Consider the following 25178-nt stretch of genomic DNA (forward strand, 5'->3'; position numbering starts at 1 on the left):
CCAAACACCTGGCACGTGGAGCCTCCGCAGAGGTGGCCTAGTCTAGGCAGACCTTCTGAGTAACAAACTAGAGAGGGACTGTGCGGAGAAGGCTGGGAGCCACCGGAAGAGGACAGGTTCAGATCTGTGACCTTGAGGTTTCCTAAGGAAGGTCCACTCTTGGCTCTACTGAAATCGGCCCTAGGAGGCCAGGTGGCCCTTGAGGCCAGGGCCCCAGGTTTGGCCGTGCTCTGCTTCCTAGTCAGGGTTGGCGAGGACAGCAAAAGGCTGGTTGGAATTTCGAAGGTGTGGCCTACCTGAAAGCAATCAACCGTGAGCAGTCAGGGATTCTGGCAAAGCCAGGGCGGTAGGCATCCTCTCAGGCTGTTTAGTGGCTTGGGGGCCTGCAAAACAGACAAAATTTGCTCTAACCAGGAAGGCATAAGCCCTGGATTCTGAAGGATTGGGGTTTAAGTCCTTTCTCTGTTCATTTCCTAGATTTGCAAGCTTGACAGCTAGTTTAAATGTCCTAAGTTTCATTTCTTCCTCTTTAAAATGTTGATCATACCACAGTATCTACCATTCTGGTGGGGAGAGGGATGTGAAAATTAAGTAAGATAATATACACTGAGTGGCCAGATTATTATGACCACCCCATCAGTACTTCGTTGGGCCACCTTTTGCCTTCAATACTGCAGCGATTCTTCTTGGCATTGACTCCACGAGATGTTGAAAGGTGATGCAAGGAATCTGACAGCATGCCTGATGAATAGCACTGTCCAGTTCTGTGAGATTTGATGGTTGTGGAACCAGCTGCCTGATGGCTCTTCTAACTTCGTCCCACAAATGCTCAATTGGATTGAGATCTGGTGATTGTGGGGGCCTCCTAAGCAAGGTAAAGTCTCCCTCATGTTCTTGAATCCACTCTTGCACAATACTAGCACCGTGGCATGGCGCATTGTCTTGTTGGAAGAAGCCATCTCCATTGGGATACGCCATCAACATGATAGGATGAACTTGATCAGCAACGATACTTAGGTATGTTGTGCCATTCAGACGTTGTTCCACACGAATTAAAGGGCCCAAATCATGCCAGGAAAACATGCCCCAAACCATAACACTGCCCCCACCAGCTTGAAGGGTTGTACTCATGCATGTGAGGTGCATGCTTTCATGCTGTTTCTGCGAAATTCTCACTCTGCCATCTGCATGATGCAATTGGAAACGTGATTCATCGGACCACATGGCTATTTTCCAATGCTCGACTGTCCAATCCTTGTGTTCCTGTGCGAATTGGAGACATTTTATCTTGGTAACTGCAGACAGCAGTGTTCAAACAGGCCTTCGACTTCCTTATCCCATACGATGCAGTGAATGGCTAATTTGCCTACAAACGTCAGGTGGTCAAAATAATCTAGCCACTCAGTATATGTTCAACTCTTAGCCCCATCTCTGCCCTTTGCATGTACTAAAACGCAGCTGTTTTCAATGTTACTGTCAGTGGGAGACTGCAGCTCCTGGTGGAGGATGCAGTGAGTAAATGCTGTGGCTCTTGGGTGTTTTGATCAATGGATCACTATTTCTTACTATTATTTTCTCTTGACGTAAAAGAGACATTGTAAGACTCACTAGGTGAATATGGCCCAATCTAAAAAACAAGTCAAGATTTTGTTAATTTATCAAAGCAAGAAGTAAATTTTTAACAATTCCTAACCATATGAACAAAAGGATTTTTCCTTTGGGGGAAAAATTAATTCTTTTAAAGAGAAAAAGTAGCTAGGAAGTATAATGGCTGGCATTTATTGAACATTTGCTCTATGCCAGGCATAGTTCCTAGGGCTTAGCATTGTCACTAATCATGACAACCTCCTTAGGTGGGAAATGTCTCTCCTTTCTGATTGGGAATCGAAGTGGAACTGGGATTTAAACCTGGGCTAAGACAATCAACCCCACTGTCTGCAGAGTACCCTGAGAGGCCTGATCCTCGATCCTAGGTGTGAGGATGTGAATCTAGAATGGTGGATCTGCGGCGCCGGCAGGACCTCCAGACAGCGTTGTCAAGGACTAATGCATAGAGAGGTCAGATACTTTATCCACTCAACAAATATTAATTGAGGACCTATAATGTGTCTGGCACTGTTCTGGGCTGATAAAACAGGCAAAAGTCCCTACTCTCACTGAGCTGAAATTCCAGTGGAGGGCAGCTAGATACTAACATAATAAATAAGTAAAATATATAGTATGTTCCATAGGGATAAATTGTGTAGAGGATAAGGAAAAGGATTTGGAGAGCCGAGGGTGGGTACAAATTTACTTAGGGTGCTCAGGGAAGGCCTTAGTCAGGGGGCATTTGTGTAAAACCTGGAGTCAGGTAAGATAATAGGCCATGCAGCTACATGAGGGGAGAACATTCTGGATGGAGGGAAGAGCACTGCAAAAGGCCCTGCAGTGAAAGGACAATTGACATGAGGAGGACACTGTGGCTACACCAGAGGGGACAAGAACAAGCACATAAGAGACGAAGCTGGAGAGTGGCAGGAAGTGCAGATCAAGTAGGGCCTCTTAGGAGGGAGATGGGGAAGGTTCTTAGCAAACCAATTACATGACTTGATTTATGTTTAAAAAGAACTCTGGCGGCTCCATGGGCAATGAAATGTGGGGTGGTGAGAAGCAGGGTCATCACTTAAGGTGCCAATTGCAGTAATTTAGATAAGACATGGTGGTAGGTTGGAACAGAGTGGTAATTGGATATGATGAGAAGTGGTTTGATTCTGGACATATTTTGACGTTAAAGCCAATGGGATCTGGGAGTCATCAGAAACCTTTGAGAACATCTTTTAAGAACTATTCCAAGGATGGGCCCCAAGCCTAATAACCTTTCTTGGAAAGCCCTCTCTTGATATCTCCAAAATAATAAAACCCATCACCCGTGGAACGAAGCCATGTGTCGGGGCACTGTGCCAGTTTTCCCTCTGTCCTGTGGATTCTGGGCTCCTCGCTACGATGTGGGGAGCATCAGGGAATGAGCACTGCAAGCTTCTCAATCGCCCCTCAATATTTCCCTCGGGATGCCACCAGGAACAATGCTACAATTCCTATTGCTTCATTGAGAGCCACCCCAAAATTTAGTGACATAAAACAATACTATGCTCTGGGATTCTGCAGGTCAATAACTCAGACAGGGCAACATGAGGGTGGCTTTTCTCTGCACCATTGTGTCTGGGCATCAGCTGGGGAAATTCAATGGCTGGGGGAGCTGAAATCATCTGGAGGTATCCTCACTCACATTCCGGCGTTTAGGACTGGTTGTTGGCCGGGACCTCAACTGACAGTTGGCCGGAACATCTGCACAGAGCCTCTGCCTGTGGTGTGTCTGTGGGCCACACTGTGGCTTACAATGGTGTGTATGTTCATGCACAAGCCCTAGACCTGCAGCAACCACCTTGTAAGGAAGGTCAGAACACAGCAAGGTCAGAACACAAGATGGCAAAGTTGAGAAATAAATGGAATCGCGGAATTGATCTGGAGTACTCTACCTCCAACTTCCTATTCAGTGAAATAACATACATTTTCTGTATGGTTTAAACCAGGTTGAACTGAGGTTTTCTGTTAATGCTGTTAAAGGTGGTATGTAACTGATACAAGTCTCCTAATTGGCCACTTCTCTGGTGGGCTGCACACTCCTGGGAAGGGAATAAGGCTGGAGTCACCACCAGGAACAACTAAAATCCTGCTGCCAGCAAACAGCTGCTGCCTCAGGAGCCGCAGCTAGGGTCCAGGGTCCAGGGCTCTGAATGAGCCTCTGAGCCAAAATACTTGGCACCTTCATCTCTAAAGGCAAGGAATCCATTCTTTGTAATTATTAAGAATGTATGCCCAGGTAGCTTGGTGGCAAACAAACAAACAAACAAAAATACCCTATGGGGGGATAGATGAAAAGGTGAAGGGATTTAGAAGTACAAATTATTTATAGTATAGTCATAGGGGCGTGAAATACAACATAGGGAATATAGTCAATAATATTCTAATAACTAAGTATGGCGTCAGATGGGTATGAGATTTTTCAGGATGATCACTTAGTAAGTTTTATAACATCTAATCCTTGAAACTAATATAATATTGTATGTCAACTGTAATTGAAAAATTAAAAAATTGTTTCTAAAAATAAGAAGAGAAGAGAAGAGAAGAGAAGAGAAGAGAAGAGAAGAGAAGAGAAGAGAAGAGAAGACACCCTAAAGGGGAGAAAACCTTCAGAGGTGGCTCTATCGCTGACTCTGACCCCAACCCCATAGGAGCTGCCTTCCTTTTGCCTGTGAGTGATGAGAGCAGATGCCATCAGCCCCGACACATCCCTAGGACCTGCCAGTGCACTCCAGCCAACCTCAGACTGCCAGTCTGTTGGCCTGCGTCTGGGGCTTTTCCCCCAGAACTGTGCAAAGTCTCTCAGCTCACATGCAAGGAAGTTCCAGAAGTGCCAGGAATTAACACCCCCAGGAGCAGCGCTCAACAGGTGCTCCTGGCATTTGTGTCAATGCCCAGCTCTCTCCCCCTCAGGAGAAACAGTATGAGGTGGATGTCTAACTGTTTGCCAGCGCTCCCCACAGGACCAAGCTGTTTGCCAGCTGTAATGCTGGTATAATAACGCATCCTTGTTGACTGCTTTCCTTCCCTGTGTCGCTTTCCTACTGGTGACCTTGGCCCCTCCCAAATCAATTTCCTGTGCTCAAATCTCTGCTTTTGGGGGAGCCAAAACTAGGGCAGTGATCCTAGGGGTGTGGTTGGGGGATGTGGGAAAGGAGGTGAACAGGGAAATCCCCAAGGGATGCAGTAACCATCTAGCCACTATTGGGAAGTGCTGGAGGCATGAAGCAGAAGCTTCTGACAAAGGCCAACTGGGAGCCTCTTAAGTTTTCAAGGCCCACTGGTTGCTCATGAGTGCCCAGCTGGTGAGGACACCATTAATGTGGTTCTGATTGGATTCCAATCCCAGCAGCACCCTTGGGTGGCATTTCCTATGGACCATCCACTCATCCACTCAGCCCCCTCTCCCTGCAGCTGAGGGAACCTCTCAGCAGTGATCAGCATCAAGAATGGATCCTCTTTTGTTCTTATCCATTCAATGTGTTTATTTTCAAGATTGCGTTTGTGGAAAGCATTTAAACAGCGCCATTTAGAAGAAAACAAAAGTCACCAGATGGAAAAATAGAATAAAAAACATGCACACACAAAAAGTTCCCCAAGCAATCTAGGCAGGGCAGCAGGAGTTATTGTCATCCTGCTGTTGTGGAATAATGCAGCTGTGTTGGAAAAGCGATCAGCTTTTGACAGCCTAGAATTTTCAAGAGAGAACTGAACACAGGTCAACAGAATTCTGTGCTGCAATTCACTTCTTAAGGAAATTTGACAAACCTTCCTTCTTCCCTCTAGCAAGGACAGAAGAATAGTTATTAGGGTTACCATATATATTGAATTATAAAGGACACACAACTTCTTGGAATAATGCCTTCCAGTCGGCCCATATCTTATTGGGACAAGCCTTATTCTCAAGAGCCCGAGAAACAACCTTAGCCACAGGCTGGCTTCAAAGCCAGACGAATATGAAAGCAAGAGCGATGGCAGCTGCTTCCGAGGCTGAGACCAAGACCACCTCCTGCCCCTTCAGGAAATCAAGAGAACCAAACTGCCTCCCCCTCTCCTCTACCCCAACACCAAACAAACACACTACACTAGGGGTTTAAAAACTTCAGCAATACTCCTAGGGTGGCAGAAAGGCCAACTTCCACTCACAAGTAAGCCCTGGTCATTGCTTCTTCCTTCTTTTTCATTCTCCCAATGGCCAACCAGGGAGAAGAAAGGTGGCAGTGTGAAAGGGGCTGGAGTCAGGACTGGTGTTCTGAGTCTTGTTAGGAGAAGTCTTAAAATAACTTTTCTCTGGACTGATCTTAACTGGACTGCAGCCCTCACAGACAGCCATGCTGGATAAGACGTGCCTGGGGCATTTCCCCATCTTCTCGGAAGAGGGAATCTGGTCACAGATGGCAGCAGCAGGATATTATGCAGCATGGCAGCCCTGGCAGCAGGAGGGGAATATTGGCTGTGTAGTCAGGAAGTCTCTACCCTGCCACTTATCAACTGTGTGACACTCAGTAATTTACTTAACCTCTCTGGCCCTCACTTTCTCCATCTGTAAGTAGTAGCTCTGACCTCAGATACTCAACTTGAGGATTTGAAGAATATAAAACACTAGTGCCTAATGCATCATAAGCTCTCTATAAATGGCAGTGCCTATTACTGCTGTGGGAGTATGGCTGTGGTTTCTAACACTGTGAGCAAGTATGAGCTAATAACAGCTGTTTCCACATTTGCCATTTTTAGGGGCTGTTAACATGATTGTAACAGTGGGTGTTTGTGCAATGATGACTATTAGAGAACCCACCTGGAACTTCACATTAAGAAACCAGTCACAGTAAGGAAGGAATGGCATGTTAGGCACTGGGTAGATGGTTCGGACACAGGGAGGCTGTGTGGAAAGTTACTAGGAGGTCCGGAGGCCATTGAGAGGGCTTCCCAGGGAAGCAGCTCATTCAGCCTGACAAGGATCAGGAGCCAGAGGCAAAAAAAAAAAGGGCTCCGACAGACGGAATTCCAAGTCTTGAAGCAAAACCAGCACAAAGTTTCATTAACAACAAAGTCACAAGAAAGATTTTACAGAGGCCAAGGCTCTCTGAGGAGAGAGAAGGCCGAAGTGATTAGAGGTTGGAACTTTCAGTCCTGCCCGAACCTCTGGGTAAGAGTGGGGGGGTAGGGGGGGGGGTTTAAGGATCGAGCTCAATGGCCAATGGCCAATGATTTAAATCGAGCCAATGGCCAATGATTTAATCAAGGCTCTCTGAGGAGAGAGAAGGCTTGCCTGTGTAGCCAACAGGATATTGAGGGAATGATGGTGTGTGACATTTGAGGTTAGGACATAGAAGACATGATGGATTCTGCCTTGCTTTCTCTTGGATCACTCACTCTGGGGGAAGTGATGCTATGTCATGAGGATATTCAAAAAGCCCTATGAAAAGTCCATGTGGCAAAGAACTGAATCAACTCTTAGAAGCAGATTCTCTAGCTCATCAAGCTTTCAGATGATTGAAGCCCAAGTCAACATCTTGACTGTAATCTCAATGGAGACCTCAAGAAAGAACCATCGGGTAAGCTGCTCCTGAATTTTTGACCCACATAAACTGTGAGATAATAAATGTTTGTTGTTTTTTTAAGACCCTAAATTTGTTCTACAACAATAGATAACTAACACTTAGACATATTCAATTTCTAACTGATACAGAACCTAAGCGGTCACCTCGTCATGACCACAGTGACACCTGGATGATCATATTCTCCAGCCTATCAGACTCCCATCCTCAGAGGCACAGCTTCCCTCCTCCTCTTGCCACCTCTTGCTGGATTTATGTGAAACACTCAGCACCCTTCCTATGGATTAGACACTGATGCTTGCTGTAATCAAAGAAGCAAGTCTACTTAGCTCTACTTGAGGAGTGATTGCCGGGGGTCTTAATCCAGCATCTTGAAGGATTCAGGAATCTAGAGAAGGGGCTGGTGTAAATGATTAAAGAGTCCAGAGATGAAACATAATTTTGGAAGGCATTTTGGGGAGTCAGAGGAGCTTGGCTGTAGGAACCAAGTTCTCTCTGTCTCAGGACCCCTTGCTCTTTATTAACACAAATTTTCCTAAGGCAAAGTAGATATACACATCAAAGGCCAAAGTTTAATATACAGAATCCATTGTCAGATTGGGGGAACTGCCTTTGGTTGTTCAGGTATTTGGCCAGCAGGAGGCAATAACATGTAGGTTGAAATGCCCTCAGCTGTCTGGCAGTAAGCAATCATTTATGCAAATCTTTAGGTTTGGGGAAATGCCTTCAGCCATTCCAGATGATTCAGCTCTGCTGACATGCTGGAATTAGCTTCCAGCAAGTGATCTCTGCCAGCTCTGTCTTCCTCATATTCCCAGTCCCACCAACTATTATATAGGGGCCTATCAGTATTCTGGGCCATGCATGGAAAGTGGGCTGCACATGTGAATTAGCTGGGAGCTAAGACAAGGAATCCCTTAACCAAATGCCTCTGGTGGGCTATCCTCATGGCCTCATGCAGTGGACAACTACACTTGTTCATTAAAACTGACACCCTTAGGACTCCTGCAACTGAGAAATTGAGCTGGAAAAGATAAAACTCCTCAAGTCTCTTCCTAGTGTTTCTATTGCAGCTGTCTTCCCCAAAGCTGTGGAAGTGTGTCCAGTCTGAGGGGTTGGATAGAAGTAGGGGAGGAGGGGAAGATGAGCACAGGATGGGGTGAAGGAGATCAATTAGAATTTTGAACATAAATGGTATGAAAAGGTTCTCCAGAGAAACAGAACCACTAGAATGAGATTTATTATAAGGAATTGGTTCATACAATTATGGGCCGAGAAGTCCCTTGATCTGCCATCTGCAAGGGGGATGGAAATTCTACTCTAAGTCCAAAGGCATTGGAACCAGGAGCACCAATGGTGTAAGTCCCAGTCCAATGGCAGGAGAAGATTTCTATCTTGGCTTGAGCTGTCAGATAGAAGAAAAATTCCACCCTTCCTCCACCTTTTTGTCCTATTTGGTCCCTCAACAGGTTGGATGATGCCCACCTACATTGGTGAGGGCAATCTGCTTTACCTAGTCCACCAATTCAAATGCTAATCTCTTCTGAAAACACCCTCACATACACACCAGATGTCACGATTAACCAGATATCTTGGCATCCTGTGACACAGTCAAGTGGACACATACAATTAACCATCACATAAATAAAAGCTTTTTTATGGAGCACATGCCACTCCCTGCCTCACACCCAATGCCCTGGAGACAAGGACCTCTATACACACACTGTGCTGTTTTCTCCCTTTTTCAGTGCTCCTCTGCCAAATGACCCTTTCTCATCTTTATCTGGCTAACTCCTATTAGTATTTTAAGACTCAGTCTAAGCAATTCTCAAAGAGCGACTCTGGACACTTCCATAATACCCCATGCTCTTGTCCACTATATATTGCTCCCATGATATTCAGTCTTACATCACTGAATCTATATGTATCCATCTCCAGAGTATCTAGTACTCTGAATGCTTCTTAGGACAAGAACTTTGTGTACATCACTTCTATATTCCCAATTCTATCTAAATTCTAGAACAGTGCCTAGAAAATAGGAAGTGCTTGATAAATGTGTGCTGGGTAAAAAATGCTTGAATAAATGAATGAATATGTAATATGCACTGCACAGTGGAAGACTATCATACCCATTTTTAGACCAACCTCCATTTTATTACCTTAAGCTGTGAACTGTATTCTCAGGTGAGACTGGGTACTGCTCCCTAACCCTGTGATTTCCTTCTTAAAGCTGATCTCTAAACCACTATACTCAGGAGCAGGAATTCCACATCACTGAATTTTTATAACTCAAATAAATCTAGTTGAGTGGTGAGAAATCCAATCTCAGCCATATTTGGGGGTGTCAAAGAATAATCTTCAAAATGCTAAAAATGTAATTTTCATGTAAATACATAAGGAGTATGTGGCAAAAGATTTACAAAACTCATTGATGAGGAAAAGCAGGATGAAAAAGCTGGTTAAAGAACGACACACAGATATAGACAACTAAGATGGCAGCATAGGTAAACACCTGAACTTGCTGCCGAGCACAACCATATCAAAACTACAACTAAAAGACAAAACAAATATCATCCAGAACCCCGGGAAGGCTGGCTGAGTGGAAATTCTACAACTAGAAGGAAAGAGAAAAGCGCATTGAGTCGGTAGGAGGTGCGGAGGTGCGGAAGTGAAGTGCAGAGTATGAAGCACGCACGAAAGGGGCTAGCAGCTGGGTACACTGTTGTCTTTTTCAATCGGGAGGGAGATACAAGCTCCCAACTGCTCTGAACTCCAGTTCTGGGTGAGACTCTGGGGACCCAGACTCATACGGAGAGAAACTAGACTGTCTGGCATCGGGCCAGAACATTAGGGCAGCTTTCTCTCAGAGATGCTTGCAGTGATCATTGTTCCTGCATGGTGCTGCAGGACACAGAGACCCAGGGGGCCTCTTCGGGGTAAGGCTGACGGTCAGCCATTGCTGTTTGCTCCACTCTGGTGATTCCCTGAGACCCCGCCCCACCCAGTTTACAACCCCACCCAAGCTGTGCACAGAGGCTTTTCCATAGGAATGGCCTGGCCTTTCTCTGCCTAAAAACCTGGCAAACTGCAGCTGGGTCAGAGAGCCCCAGAGCCGCCAAAAGAAGGCCCAAGGCTCCACAGCAGGTTGCATTGCTTCACAGCTGGACCTCATCTGGGCACCTCCAAACCCCAAACAAAGAGGAGGAATCTACAGATCTCTCTGTAGCTCCTGCTGGGTGGCTTCAGGCAGTGGCTGACTTTGCACCTCCTTGGAGATCCAAGAGCCAGTGTACCCAGTGGTCAGAGTGAGACCATCCAGATTACAACTCTTCACATCCAAAAGAGACACACTCAGGGGGCAGACTCAGTGAGTGTCAAGCCCCACTGAAGCAAGTCCTGCCCCATAAGGGTGTCTCCAGCACAGAAGTTCTCCCATTGTAGACACAACTGGTCCTCACAGCCAATTGGCCTGGAGGTCAATTCTCCCAGTGATACCAACAATAATCAAGGCTTAACTACAACAAGACTGTGCACACAGCCCACAAAGGGGTGCACCAAGAGTTTCCACCTCAAGTAATTAGGGAGGCTGAGCCACTGGACCCTATAGGACACCTAGCACACAAAGCCACTCTATCAACACAGGGAAGCAGCCAAAACATGGAGACAAAGAAACAGGTCACAAATGAAAGAAATGGAGGAAAGCAAACTACTGGATATAGAGTACAAAACCATGGTTATAAGGTTACTCAATTATCTTCTAGAAACCTCTGAGAAATATAGTGAGAACCTCAAGGATATGAAAAAGGACTAAAGAGAAATTAAGCATACATTGACTGAAATAAAGAATAATATACTGAGATCCAACAGCAGACTAGAGGATCCCAGGAATCAAGTCAAAGATTTGAAATACAAAGAAGCAAAAAACACCCAACCAGAAAAGAAAAAAGAAAAAAGAATCCAAAAATATGAAGATAGTATAAGGAGCCTCTGAGACAACTTCAAGCATATCAACATCCGAATTATAGGGGTGCAAGAAGAAGAGAGAGAGCAAGGTATTTAAAACCTATTTGAAGAAATAATGACAGAAAACTTCCCCCACCTGGTGAAAGAAATGGACTTACAAGTCCAGGAAGCGCAGAGAACCCCAAACAAAAGGAATCCAAAGAGGACCACACCAAGACACATCATAATTAAAATGCCAAGGGCAAAAGACAAAGAGAGAATATTAAAAGCAGCAAGAGAAGAACAGTTAGTTACCTACAAGGGAGTACCCACACAATCTTTTCTTTTCTGGTTGTTTTTTGCTTCTTTGTATTTCAGCTGATTTCTCAACATAAACTATGCAGGCCAGAAGGGAGTGGCAAGAAATATTCAAAGTGATGAATAGCAAGAACCTACAACCAAGACTACTCTACCCAGCAAAGCTATCATTTAGAATTGAAGGTCAGATAAAGAGCTTCACAGATAAGAAAAAGCTAAAGGAGTTCATCACCGCCAAACCAGTATTGTATGAAATGCTGAAGGGTATTCTTTAAGAAGAGGAAGAAGAAGAAAAAGGTAAAGATAAAAATTATGAACAACAAATACATATCTATCAACAAGTGAATCTAAAAATCAAATGAATAAAAAATCTGATGAACAGAATAAACTGGTGAATATAATAGAATCAGGGGCATAAAAAGGGAGTGGACTGACAATTTTTGGGGGGAAGGGAGTGTGGGAGGTGCGGGAAGAGACTGGACAAAAATCATATACCTATGGACGAGGACAGTGGGGGGGGGGGGTAAGGGCAGGGAGTGGGGTGGGAACCAGGTGGAGGGGAGTTATGGGGGGTAAAAAGAGGAACAATAAATAATAATTGTAATAATCTGAACAATAAAGATTTATTTTTTTAAAATGGGGGGCTTAGTATAGTGGCAGGAAAGAGTTAATAAACCGTAAACTATTGTTTCTGCTAAAAAAAAAAAAAAGAATGATACACAAAAAATGATATATAGAGTCAGTGATAAAAGGAAACAGGAATAAAAATAGACACAAAAATTGGTTAATTCCCTACCCAGCAGTAAACCCATCACTCTTGGGGTTACCTTCTCTACCAAACACAAATATTTACATTTCAACCAGGCAAAAATAGTTCATCTCCTTTCAGTTTTCTACAAGCTAACATCTAACCTTATAGAGTCTGGGTCTTAACGACCTTAAGGAGTGTGCTCACCAAAGTTACCTTCCCCTGGAGAAAGCAAGTGAATTGTATTCTGGAAATAATTCTACCAATAAAGAAGTTAAAATGAGAGAGCATTAAGGTGAAGTTGGGGATTTATACATTTAAAACAAATGTGAAAATGAGACTAAGCTGGGTTTAGGCACAGTGAGTATATACAACAGGGGAACAGTCCAGGGCAGTGTGACCTGGTGAGCAAAAGACAACAAAGAGATTGTAACAGAGATGCCAGTGCCAATGTGCATGCAAAGAAGAGAAGAAACAAAAGACCTGATGTTTTCAGATGGTGATCTGATGGAAAAGCTAACAAATAATTTGGGTAAATTCCCCAAATGTGCCATGATAAAGTATTAACTGAGGAGTTTGTTGGGAGTTTAGGATGCGTGCCCAGATCTCCCTCTGAGATGCTCTGCTAGGAGGACTGTCTACCTAAGAGAAAACTCTAAGTGTGAAATAAAAGGCTTTCTATTCTTTCCTCCACACCATTCCCCCAAACCTAAAAGGCAAGGCCTGCAGCATAGACCCACCAGCTCACATGCGCCAGGAGCCAGCGGGAGCTTAGAGGCTCCTGCCTCTTAAAAGAAACCTTGCCTGTGTGCCCTTTCCACATAGAAATGAGAGATGCTGAGGGGAGCTGAACTGAACTGGCTTAAATGACATTTCCTCACAGTTCTGGAGGTTGGGAGTCCCAGATCAAGGTACTGGCAGATTCGATTCTTGGTGAAGGCCCTTTTCCTGGCTTGCAGGTGGCAGACTTCTCATTGTGTCCTCATATGGTGGAGAGAGGAAGCTTGAATGTCTCTTCCTTTTCTTCAAAGGACATTAATCCCATCATGGTGACCCCACCCTCCCGTCCTCATAGAAACCTATCACCTCCCAAAGGCCCCAGCTCCACATGGGCTTCAACGAATGAATTTTGAAGGACACAAACATTCAGTCCATAACAGCATCAGACCCCAAAGTTTTTTAATTAGGTCCTGTACTATACCCAGAGATTCCCAATGTTAATATTTTGTATCTAATCTAATTTTTAGAATTTTCCTGTTGTTGGATATTTAGGAAGATGCTTTCAATTTTCCTTATTTAAAAAAAAAAAGAAAGAAAACCTCTGCAATGATTATTTCCATATGATAAATTCCTAAAAGCAGAGCCAGAGCAAAGGGGCATGAATGTCTCAAGGCTCCTGAAACATGTTGCCAAATTACTTCCCAGCATTGTTGGCCAGTACTTAAGAAAGACTACCTTGGCACAGTTCACTCACACTGAATCTTACTGATGCAGCATTATTTTTATTTATAGAAAACCAGCACCTGTGAATTATAAAGAGTTCAAGTAGTCCAGAAATGTACATACCTCTGCTGCCAACTTTCAATCCCTTTCCCCAGAGGGAGGTTAACCATGTTCCACATATTTTCCTTAACCCTCTCTTAGCCTTTCTCTAACCCTGTCTTAGTCAGTGCCTCCACTAACACTCTACAACCCTGTGCCTCAGAGGCCAGGTGAGGATAATGACTCTTATTATATTCCAGACTCAGTCTTCCTCCAGCTGTTTAATGGCTGGACTTTGCTAATCTTCACTATTCTTAGGCAGTTAAAAATTCTCTACCACTCACTCTCTTATTTGAACAGGATTTGACATCTCCTGGGTATCAGTCCTGGCTGAGAAACTAGAGAAAAGGAAGGTTAAGATGTGTTAACCCCATTAGATCTCTGACCACTGATGTGATCTGCTAGGTCTCACACAAGCCAAATGGCTGGGACCGCAAGTGAGAAGATACCTGCTTCAAAGGCAGTCTCCTCTGGCTTCAGCAAAGTCTTTGCCTTTTAAAGTCTTTATTCCAGAAAAGATACTCAATCTCCACGCTAGACTAGACGTCCTGGGCCTGGGGTACAGAGCAGAGACAGGCCCTCTGTTGGTGCCCTATGAGTGCCACATGACTGGAATAAGGGCTGTGGGTGGGGATAGGGGTTTTCTAAATATACTGGGACAAGAGCTGTCCACCATAACAGCCACTGGTTCTGCCTGCTAGGGTCCTCACCCTCTGACAAATCCACCCTCCTGAACCCTCAGCAGATTATCATGGAGAGAAGAGGAAAACTAACAACCCACTAGGAGCCCTAACCGGTTTGGCTCAGTGGATAGAGCATCGACCTGCGGACTGGAGGGTCCCAGGTTCGATTCCTGTCAAGGGCATGTACCTTGGTTGCAGGCACATTTCTGTGGGGGGTGTGCAGGAGGCGGCTGATGGATGTTTCTCTCTCATTGATGTTTCTAACTCTATATCCCTCTCCCTTCCTCTCTATAAAAAAAAAAATCAATAAAATATATTTTTTTTTTAAAAACAACCCGCTAGGTAGGTTGGATCTATTCATTTTGTATGATACATTCCTCAATAACCACTCTGGGATCACAGATGAATCCGACCCAGACACTACCCAGCAGAGGACAACCCTATGATAGAGTTCTTTTTAAAGCTCTTCCCCTTTAAATTATAGTTGTCATTGTACAAAGTCATGGTCTATAGCCAGAGATGGGCTCCATATAATGGAACCGTTTCTGTGCGTTGTAGCCCTTGCAGAGAGAACCCATCAGGCTATGCAAACTTCCCTGTGATGCTTAAACAACCAACTCTATAGGAGGAACTAAACGAGGAATGAACAGGAAGGGTCCTTGGGCATCTGTTCTGCTCCCTGTCCCAGCCCCTGACTTGTGGCTTCCTTCTCTGGCCCCTAAGCCCCAGGGTCCCCACGCTGTGCTTGGTGCTGCCCCGGGCCCGTCCACTGCAGAATGCCGCCATCCACGATTCCCCTATTCCTTCCCTCTTCACAGCAAAACCCCAGGCCTGAGACTGCCCCACCCTGTCTTCTAGACTTCTCAGGTTCAAATCCCATTCACTGGCCCTTATTTCCACCTGATCTCTAAGAACATTAACTCCAACTGCCTGAGACTCCCTTCCTCATTTACCGAAGATGTCAGAAAGACTATTGGCTCTATTACACTATTCAGGCTTGCCACACCATTCAGACACATGAAAGAAAGTCATCAAATCATACTTCCATCTCCTGATTTCCCATAGACTTTGTATATCTGCAATGTATTTTCAAGCACTATGTTTTTCAAGGATGACTTGAGATTTGACTACACAAAGAAATATTCCATTGCTAACATACTGATTTTTTAAAATGTTCTCATTATTATTCTTAATTTGTAGCCAAATGCTCATTTGACAACAATTTCTTCTGTATCTTAACATAACACCCTTAGGCCTCATGCCTACAAGTTTAGACTAATTTGCCTCATCAAAAGATACAGTATTTTAATGAACACCCAAATAGCTATCTTTAGATTTAACTATACATGTTTTTATTTTATGAAAGTCTGTAATTTTTAAAAAATGACATAAGATTCAGCATATAACTAGTTCTCTTTGAAATACTTTCTAGCTTTTTTTTCCTTACAAATTATTTTGTATACTGGTGATATAGTTCCAGCCAAAGTTGTTCCATAGTCTGAGAAGCATCTACATGGGGCAAGTATATTATCAGACATATAAATATTTAGGGTGAGGCTTTCCTTGGGCAAACAACTTGCAGATTGCAGCTACAGGGCGGTGCCTGAGCTGTCATGCTCCTACCCCTCTTAATTAAGAATGAGGAATGAAAAAGTTGGAAAAGGGTGTTGGCACTGGATGTAAACCCAGGTGAAGGGCCTAGAAATATAGATGGAGGTTGCCTTGTAAAGAACTGAAATTCTCTAACCAGAGAACCAGGGAGGAGAAGGAAGACACTGTTGGTGCTGCCTCCAGGAGCAGAGGGTGGGCTCAGCTCACTTGGACATCCCAACCCAGACCCTGCCTTCCTACAAAGAACCTCCTTCAGCAGGACCTCCTTCAGCCCCCATCCTGCAACTGTTTCTGCCATGAGAGCTGCTCTCATTGATGCTGAGCTAAAGACACGTCCCGCTCTATAGAAAGCCAGTAGAGACATCAGCCCCTTGCGGATAGTTCTGGGGTTCAGACTAAATATAGACATTCCCCATCCTGGCTGGATCTGGCTCCCTGGGCTGTTCCGTGGTGCTCTTTAAATGAAGCAAACAAACAAGTTGTTTTTAGGACCAAAGTACACATTGGGTTCACTGATAGAGTCAACTGGCAGCTCCTGATAGAGTCAACATGGTTTTAATTCCTGATCTGCTACCAAGCACAAGGCCTCTGGCAAGCCCCACATTTCTCTACCTGTAAAATGCACATAATACCATATGGGCATGCGGTGGGCATACTGACTGCATGCACAAAGGAAAGTATTAGGAAAATACCAGTACAATGATCAGTCTAGCAATATGTTGGTGCTAGCTTTGAACAGTTTGTATTACTTCCTAAAAATAGAAAAGGCTGCTAAGAAAATTTTATGAGAATTCATCTTTCCACTTGTAAAATTTTCATAAAAACTCTGGAAGTGTTAGCATGTAAACAATGCCAGATACTCATTTTCTTTATAAATATCCATAATTGAAATCAGCTCTACCAAACAGAACAAACACAACTAAATTATATGCACGTGACTAATTACTACATTTTTGTCTCATTAACAAAAGCTTATGTAAATCTGAATTAGGAATGTAAAGAGCATTCTTGAACTTTTTGATCCATTTCTTCAAGCTTAATTGTGAAAATCTTAACCACACAATTACTCCCACTCCATGAACTAAATCCAACTCAAGAGAGAGTGGAGAATGAGCCAAAACTCAAGCCTTGGGGATGCCCATGCTTAAAAAGTGGAGAAGATTGCTAAGACATTGGCAATCCAAGAAATATAAATTAAAACTACTAGAATGGCTAAAATTAAAAGTACTGTAAACACCAAATGTTGATGAGAATGAGAAGCAACTGGAACTGTCATACATTGCTGACAGGAATGTAAAATCATACAATTTTGGAAAGGTTAGTTTCTTAAACAGTTTAACTTGTACTTATTGCACTATGTGCGTAGGTGTTTACCCAAGAGAAATAAAAATGTGTATCCACTAAAATACTTCTACAAGAATATCCATAGCAGTTTTATTCAGAATGGTCAAAACAGAACACAACCCAAGTTTTCATCCCCAAAGTGGTATATTTATCAAATGGAATACTACTCAGCAACAAATAGAAACAAACTACTGATACATGATGGATAAATTTCATAGACATTATGCTGAGTGAAAGAAGCCAGCCAAAAAAAGAGTAGACATTGTATAAGTTTATTTTTATGAATTTCTACCAAAAAAAAAAAAAAAAACAAAACAAAAAAACTCCAAAACTATCTATAGTCAAAAAAATAGAAAAGTGGTTGGTTCTAGGAGGGTTAACTAAGAAGGGACATGAGAGAACTTTCTGGGGTGATGGAAATGTTCTATGCTTTAATAGAAGTGTGTGTGTGTGTGTGTGTGTGTGCGCGCGCGTGCGCGTGTGTGGACATTTGTCAAATTACTGCAAATTGTACACTTATGATTTGTTCATTTCACTCTGTAGAAATTTTACCTTAAAACATAACTGGACTCTAATTTGTAGGCTTGCTTCTCTCAGTGGCATGAGCGAGCAATTCTGAAACTACTTTCTATATATCCTAGGCTTGAGCAAATGAGTAAATATATTAAGAAGAATGGGAGCCAGGTTTCTTACTGTCAGAGAAAAGGGTTACAAATATGGAAAAGGGGGAAGATTAGAATGTTCCCTGGTGTTATAGATTGGAATTGAAGTGTTAATATGAGCTTTTTCATATGTAGATACATAGATAAATATATTTTTAGCCCTGTCCACAAGAGCTCCTAGGAGCAATGACATCCCTATGGCAATAAGCACATCTAGCATTTAGATCTTGGTTTCTAAATATCATTTGCCACTAAAATAAACCAGAGTTCCCTGGAGAAAAGTGTTATATTCCAGGACTGGCATATGAAAAGCACAAGATGAACCTGGAACATCTTGGTGCACCAGAAACTAAAGAGATAATCAATAGTTGGGAAAATACCGAAGACCCGGCAACAGCTTGAAGGAACTTCTACCAGCAAAATATGAGACAATTTGAGCAACAATAATAATAATGCATTATATTCACTGAATAAAATAAGAATCTATGAGATTACATTCTTATACACATACATGCATACATACATATATATAAGTAGGGGAAAAGATAAAACTCTTCCTAATGAAAAAAAAAAGCTAACTAATAAACATAGAAGGAATGATGGAATTAGAAATTCCTTGGTGGAGAATAATACTAGTTTAATGAAGGTGAAAGTTTCACAAGGAACAGAATATTTACATAGCCTTAAAGTTTTTCCCTACAAATTACTTATAACTAACAAAAGGGAAAATGGTAACTTTATGGTGGAGAAATTTGGCAGACACCATCTGTTCCAGTTACTATGGCTATATAACAAATTACCCTTGGATTCAGCACCATTAAACAGTCATTTATTGTGCTCATGGATCCTGGAGGTTAGGAATCTGATAAAGGAACATCAGGGGTGGCTTGTCTCTGTTCTGGGGATTTCGGTTGGAAAACCTGAAAGCTAGTAACTGGAATCATCTGAAGCCTCCTTTACTCACCTACCTGCAGTTGATGTCTATTGCTGGGAGCCTCAGATCCTCTCCATGTGGCTAGTTGAGCTTCCTTACATTACAGGATTGAGGCTGCCTGGACTTACCACTGTAAAGTTACTACTTCTCACTTTGTAATTAATTTGTAGCTTATAGGAAATAGGTTGAGACTGAAAATATTCTAAATCTTAATCATGCTTTTGTCCACTAATTTTAGCACCTACTAATGATTTTTGCCTGCAACAATTATTATTGTGGTATTGTTGCAAACTATTTTAAAATGCAAATTTTACTATCAGAATCTACATTTCTTCAAGAAGTCCAGACTTCAGAGTAATTCTTGAAAAGTATAAAATCCATTTGTTTGGCTCACAAGCTTTCATATTTGAAAAAGTTCCTTGTTCTTTTATTTTGATTATCTTTGCTAATCCAGTAGGTTTAAAAACAAAAAAATCTCATTATACTTGTAATTGCATTTCTACTACTATAGGCTGAAATTGAGCATCTTGTCATGTTTGAATCATTTGTGTTCCTCCTTTGATGATTGTTTGTTCTTATAATTTGTCCATTTCATATTTACTTGCAGGAGTATTTTTAATATACAAAGAAATAATTATGGAATAAAGAAATATATTATGGAAGATGGTGCTTTATAAGTTATACAAGCTGCAAACATTTCTCCTAGTTTTGTGTTTGCCCTTTTTCTTTCAATCTTGTTTGAGTATCCTTTTTTATGCATAATTTTTTCATTGCTTCTATGCATAATTTATTAATGTGTGTGTGTGTGTTGTTTCTTAAAGGAGCCTTTCCCATTCTGGTATTATTAGTTCAGTCTCTCATATTTTCACATACTACTTTTATGATTTTATTTTTTATGTTTGTATATTTGCTCCATCTAGAATTTAATTTGGTGTAACAAGTGAGTTATAAATCCAACTTTTTATATAATGATCTAGTGTCTCAACACCATTAAATGAATAATTTACCTTTTCCCTACTGATGTACCCTTTATCATATACAAAATTCCCCTATGTATTTGGTTTAATTTTTTAGTCTATATTATTGACCTAGTTATGTATTTTTATCCTGCTGATCAAATTAGTGTAGATTTATAATGTTTTATATTTGGTATGACCATTATCTCTTCATTACCCTTTTTATTCCACAATTTCTCTCTCCAAGAATGTGCTTGTTTTTCATGTGACCTTAGATTCCGTTTATATGCTTTAAAATGTGATTTTTATCAGGAAAGTAACATATTTCTGGACTAAATTAGGGACATTTGACATCTGTGTGACACTGAGTCTCCCAAGTATGGATGCTCAGTATTGCAGACCTTTCTGTTGTTTAAGGCTTCTTTTTGCATCTTCCCTTTTTATTAAAATAGCATTTAAATGTGTTTTCATATAAATCTCTTTGTATGCTTAACTTTATTGGAGGGGATTTCATCTGTTTTGTCACAATTGCAAATGGATTCTTTTCTCCCATCATATCTTCTGATTTCTGCTTACATATAGTTAAATGTTTTATAAGTAGTTAAATAGTTCATAACTTCTCTAAGCTTATATCATTTAATGGGAGGAAGAGAATTTTATTTTTTTCTGTATCAATCACTGACCCCCAATAGTAGAAAGTGAATCTAGGGCCACATACCAAAAGCAACTTCAGGCAGTTCTCTCCCTCTCCCTTTCCCTCTCCCTCTCCTTCTCCCTCTCCTTCTCCCTCTCTCTTTCTCTCTCTTTCCCTCTCCCTCTTCCTCTTTTTCTCTCTCTCATAAAATAGAACATTCAGAATGCTAACTTTGGGACAGTATATAGTATAAATTTCCAATTAGCAAATCTTTTAAAGAAAAAACTTCTTCAGCTAGTCTCAACTTATATAAGTTCCAAATGATGCAAAGTGCAAAGAGAGTGAGAAAGGAGAACCTGAGCGGTGAAATATGAAAGATTTTGCAATGCTTGTCAAATTTAGGGTGTGAGCTTTGCAGTTACCACACTGTCCTTAAAAAAGTTTTAAAGATGACTAGCATAATTCCAAGAAATGTTAATAGTCTGACCCAGCGGTTGAAAATGCACACACAGAAGGGGGCCAGGCAGGTGTAAGAAATCAGTGATAAAATAGGGAAAGGTGGAGACTGGGCCAAATAACCTACCTGTTGCCCCACCCAGTAAAGGGCAGCTGCCCCTCCGCACCCCTCAGTTGCTTCCGTGTGGCAATTAAGATCCATGCTTCTGTGTTTTCCAACTCTTTAAAAGAAGACAGAAATCCAGATTTAACCTGTGGAAGTTCTCAGTTTTGAAATGCTGGCTCAAATTCTTAAAAACAAGAAACACTGTGCAAGCCAGATGTAACCCAGGCCCTCAGGCCAACCAGTGTGAGCTCCTCCCTGCTCTGACCCTCACTCCTGCTCCTCCACGCTGAGTGGCAGGCCAGCCTGAACAGTACGCTGTGCACCGTGGAGGCACGCAGCACAGGCCACCTCGGCCCCCACTCGACACGGAGCATCACCACCCCACAATGATGGGATGATGAAGAGCCTGCTTTGCACCAGAAACAGAAGTGGAACATTAGCTTCTGAATTTTAACATTATTTCATCTCGGCGATGACCAGCTCCAGGAACCGGCCGATTTCATAACAGCCTCCTCCAATGATGCCCGGGTGTGACACCTTATCCTGGGCGGACTGTCCACGGCAACTGCTGTGGCTTCTAACACGAGGGCAGCCAGGTCCGTGTTGTAGACCCCAAAGGAGGGCGGAGCGCCCTGCACACTAGTAGATGTCATCTTTGTGGAAAGAATCCTCCAAAGCTAGCATGCATTCACAAATAAACTAAACGGTTTCTCTTCCGGAGCAGCATCTTTGTGAAAAGAGATCCGTTGATCGACAAATGGGTACAGTGACTTACAATTTTTGGAGTGTCTCCTGGCCTCTTCTTATCCAATCTTAAAACAACCCCTGTGGAAGGTGTCATGATGCCTTCATTTTACAGGTGAGAAAGCTAAGGTCAGAGAGCCTGGCTTGCCTGAGCTCCACAAAATAAGTGCTTCTGTTCAGGAAGCTAAAAAAGCCTTCCCTGTCCGTCTTCCAAAGGCTGCTCAAGTAACTGCAGAGGGAAGAGCCAAACAGTGCAGTTTGTTTGTATCAAACCTCAGGGAAGGGCAGAAACAAACTCCAGCAAAACCATAGGACAGAAGCTGAGGCCAACGGACAGGACTCTGAGTTAGGAGTCCCAATGGAAAACCCAGGTAGGATAGTGCCTGGTTGGAGCGAAAAGGTCATTAAATTTATTTTGAATCGTTTTCTTCATATATTTAAAGATCCAATTATTTTAAATCATAAAGTTTTGTGTTGTGTTTTACAAAGAGGAATCTTTTTTTATAGAGCTGGATGTAATATCTTCGGGCTAATTTTATTTTTAAAAAGCACTGGCTCTACAATGTCGCCACCTAGTGGACATTTCTAAATAAGAAACAGCAGAGAAGACTCGCATAGGTGTCTGGAGCCCCCAACCTCTTCGCCCGAATGACATACCTAGACAGCCACTGAGAGGCCACAGCAGTCTTAGCAGTCCAGACCACAATCGAGTGACATTTCTGATTAGAAACACATCTCAGTTAAAAGATCTTGAAAAATTGCTTAAAGTGAAGCATCACAAACTGAACAGGAGCGCTCCCCTGATCTGGGTGTCATGCTCCTCTTCAGCGCTCCAATATTATTGCCACATTTTCTCTTAACCACAGAGCTATTTTGTTGACTTAATATTCACATCCATTGAGCTGACCATTCTCTATGCCCGAACCTGACTTACTTGATTCTCCCGGCCTCCAAACCTGACTTCACCTGTGACATGCTGCCCTCCTTGTTCTCCAGCTACTACAGCCTGTCACCCAAGCCTCTCATTTCTGCTTTCAAAATATATTTTAAATGAATCCTCTCATTCTACTGCCACATCCCAATCCTTGTCTTTGTCCTCAAATTCTTGATTCGTTCATTTATTCAACCTATGTTGACTGGGCACAAGTAAAGATGAGGACACCGGTAGAAAAACTGGGCAGCTCAGGTCAAGGATGAGTAGCTTCCTTGCTGAGCTTCCTGGCATGAACTCTTCCCAGGCCTCCTCTTCAGCCTGACTTCCCTCCTTCATTCCTGACTCAGAAACCTTCAAAGTCCCCTCCTTCGTTCATTTAGTTCATCCATAGAGTCTGTATTGCTCTGTGCTCCAAGGTGCAGATGGGGTGAGATCTAGTCCAGGCCCTAAAGACCATTCTCAAGAGGAAAACAGACCAGCACACCCATCAGGACCAATAGAGCTGCTTGAGGCAGGGATCATGGGTGCTCTGGGGTCCAGAAAGGGCATGACAATTCTGCTGGGCAGTGGGGAGAGCTGGCTGAGGACTATTTCTGAGAGAAAGTGACATTCACTCTGGACCCTGAAAGATGAGTAGGAGTTTATCACCTGGAGGTGGGGGAGGGGATGGGGAGGGAGCTGCAGGTGGAAGGAGAGGGAGGGAGAGGAGATGCATGACTAGTGTGACAATGACCCAGATGCCATCGTATCTCTGGATGTGGTGGCCATATGTTCACCCCATCATATGGATTTATTATCCCTGAGGCTCTCTGAGGCTGTAAGAATAATAAGGTTTTAAGTGAATGAAATCCCAGGCAGCCACTTCTGATCCTCATTTCACATGCCTCGGCACTGATATGGCTGGGGCTGTACGGGCCCAGCAGTCATTGTGAGCCGGGCGCTGGGAGAAGGCCCACGTTCACAAGTCACAGTGTGGACTGAACTGTGGGCGTTGTAGGACTGAGACGCCAACTGCCCGCGCTGCAAGAGCGTCGGCCGCGGATGGCTCCTTACGAGTTTTCCTCTAGGACTTGCTCCCAGATGAAGAGAGCTGCCTCATCCACAGTCATGACCCTTCCCCACAGATAACCCACATCTGGTGATAAAAACGGGGGAAGCCAGGGCCCGAGGCTCCACACAGAACAAGTCTAAGGGGTCATTCCAGCTCCAGGGCCTCCAACGGGATTGGCTGGGACCTCTGTCACATCTGCATCGCAGTTCGACTCCCTCTTCCCAGTCCTGCCTCCTTCAGTCCACCACGAATGGTGATCCCAAGAGCACAGTCCCTTAAAGCTCCCTGCACACAGATCTCTACTTGAGAGTCTGCTTTCTAGAGAACCTGATGAGCAACAGGGAGCTTAGGGAGCCTGGGTCCCGTTCAAATAAGACCTCATGGCACTAACATAGTTTAAGAAAGACAGTGTCAGTCAGGGCAGCCGTGGGAGCCCTGAGGAGGAAGCCACGGGCAGTGCTCGCCCAGCCTTGCCAGGGCCTCGCAAGCTTCGTTCCACCGGGAGGACTCTTCCCTCCTGGGGAGCTGCATGCGAGGGGCTGCTGGAATCTGGGGCCATTAAATGAGATCCATCTTCTGTAACTCCTCTCTTCCCTTGCTCATGCTCATCGAGAGACATTTCCCCATTTGCCTCTCTTTGTACCTCATTGCAAAGAGAGGGTGCCTGAATGGGCAGTCCATCTGTCAGTTACAGCTATTTTTAATCAGCACATTGACATTCATGCTTGGAGTCAGTCTCTTGCAAACTCTGTCAGCCTGAGTGGGCTCTTGGGTGCTGAATCAGTGAGAAAGACACATGTCCAAGCCCACAAACCTTGGATGATGGCCAGTTCACCATGGCAACGCCCTTCTGGGGCCCTCTTGGTGGACAGTCCACTGCTTCTGATGATAGCTCAGCCTTGACTTTCAAACATCTATAGACTTAACTTAGAGGGAATCATGCCAAGGCAACTAAAGGAACTGACAGCGCCGCCCCTCCCCCACACCCCGAGTGAAGCATGACCAAGGCCCTATTGTGAGGAGACAATGTCCATATACTTAAAAGCAAGAATTTTCATAAATAATCCCTTTGGAATAAAGGAGATGGTTTGGTAGTAACTGTTTTCTGACTTCACTTTAAAACTTCAACAGTAAAGTAATGGATAGAAGTAAACAACTAATGAAATCACATCTATGGAGCCGGCTGGGTGTCCAGGAGGAGCATCCACTCAGCTCCCAGGCTCCGAGGGCAGGAGGCCAGGCTGTGACCTTCCAGATTCCATCCTGGAAAATGAGAACTTTAGGAACTCGCTCTCATCTCTCCCCCGCCTTTATATCCTCCCTAATCCCCCTCCT

The 25178-nt window shown here is 43.3% G+C and overlaps 1 long non-coding RNA gene across 1 annotated transcript in view; it reads right to left on the minus strand.

Moving 5' to 3' along the window:
• LOC114231982 (uncharacterized) overlaps positions 1 to 24775 on the minus strand; it is a 158699-nt gene extending 133924 nt beyond the window's left edge. Inside the window, exons 1-3 of the long non-coding RNA XR_008556124.1 lie at positions 24658 to 24775; positions 21136 to 21229; positions 297 to 383 (exon numbers count right to left, since the gene is read on the minus strand). This is a non-coding gene — a long non-coding RNA (uncharacterized LOC114231982). The remainder of the gene's footprint in view (positions 1 to 296; positions 384 to 21135; positions 21230 to 24657) is intronic.
• Positions 24776 to 25178: the final 403 nt, after the last annotated feature.

Source organism: Eptesicus fuscus, chromosome 5 (genome assembly GCF_027574615.1).
Source record: "Eptesicus fuscus isolate TK198812 chromosome 5, DD_ASM_mEF_20220401, whole genome shotgun sequence".
NCBI lineage: Eukaryota > Metazoa > Chordata > Mammalia > Chiroptera > Vespertilionidae > Eptesicus > Eptesicus fuscus.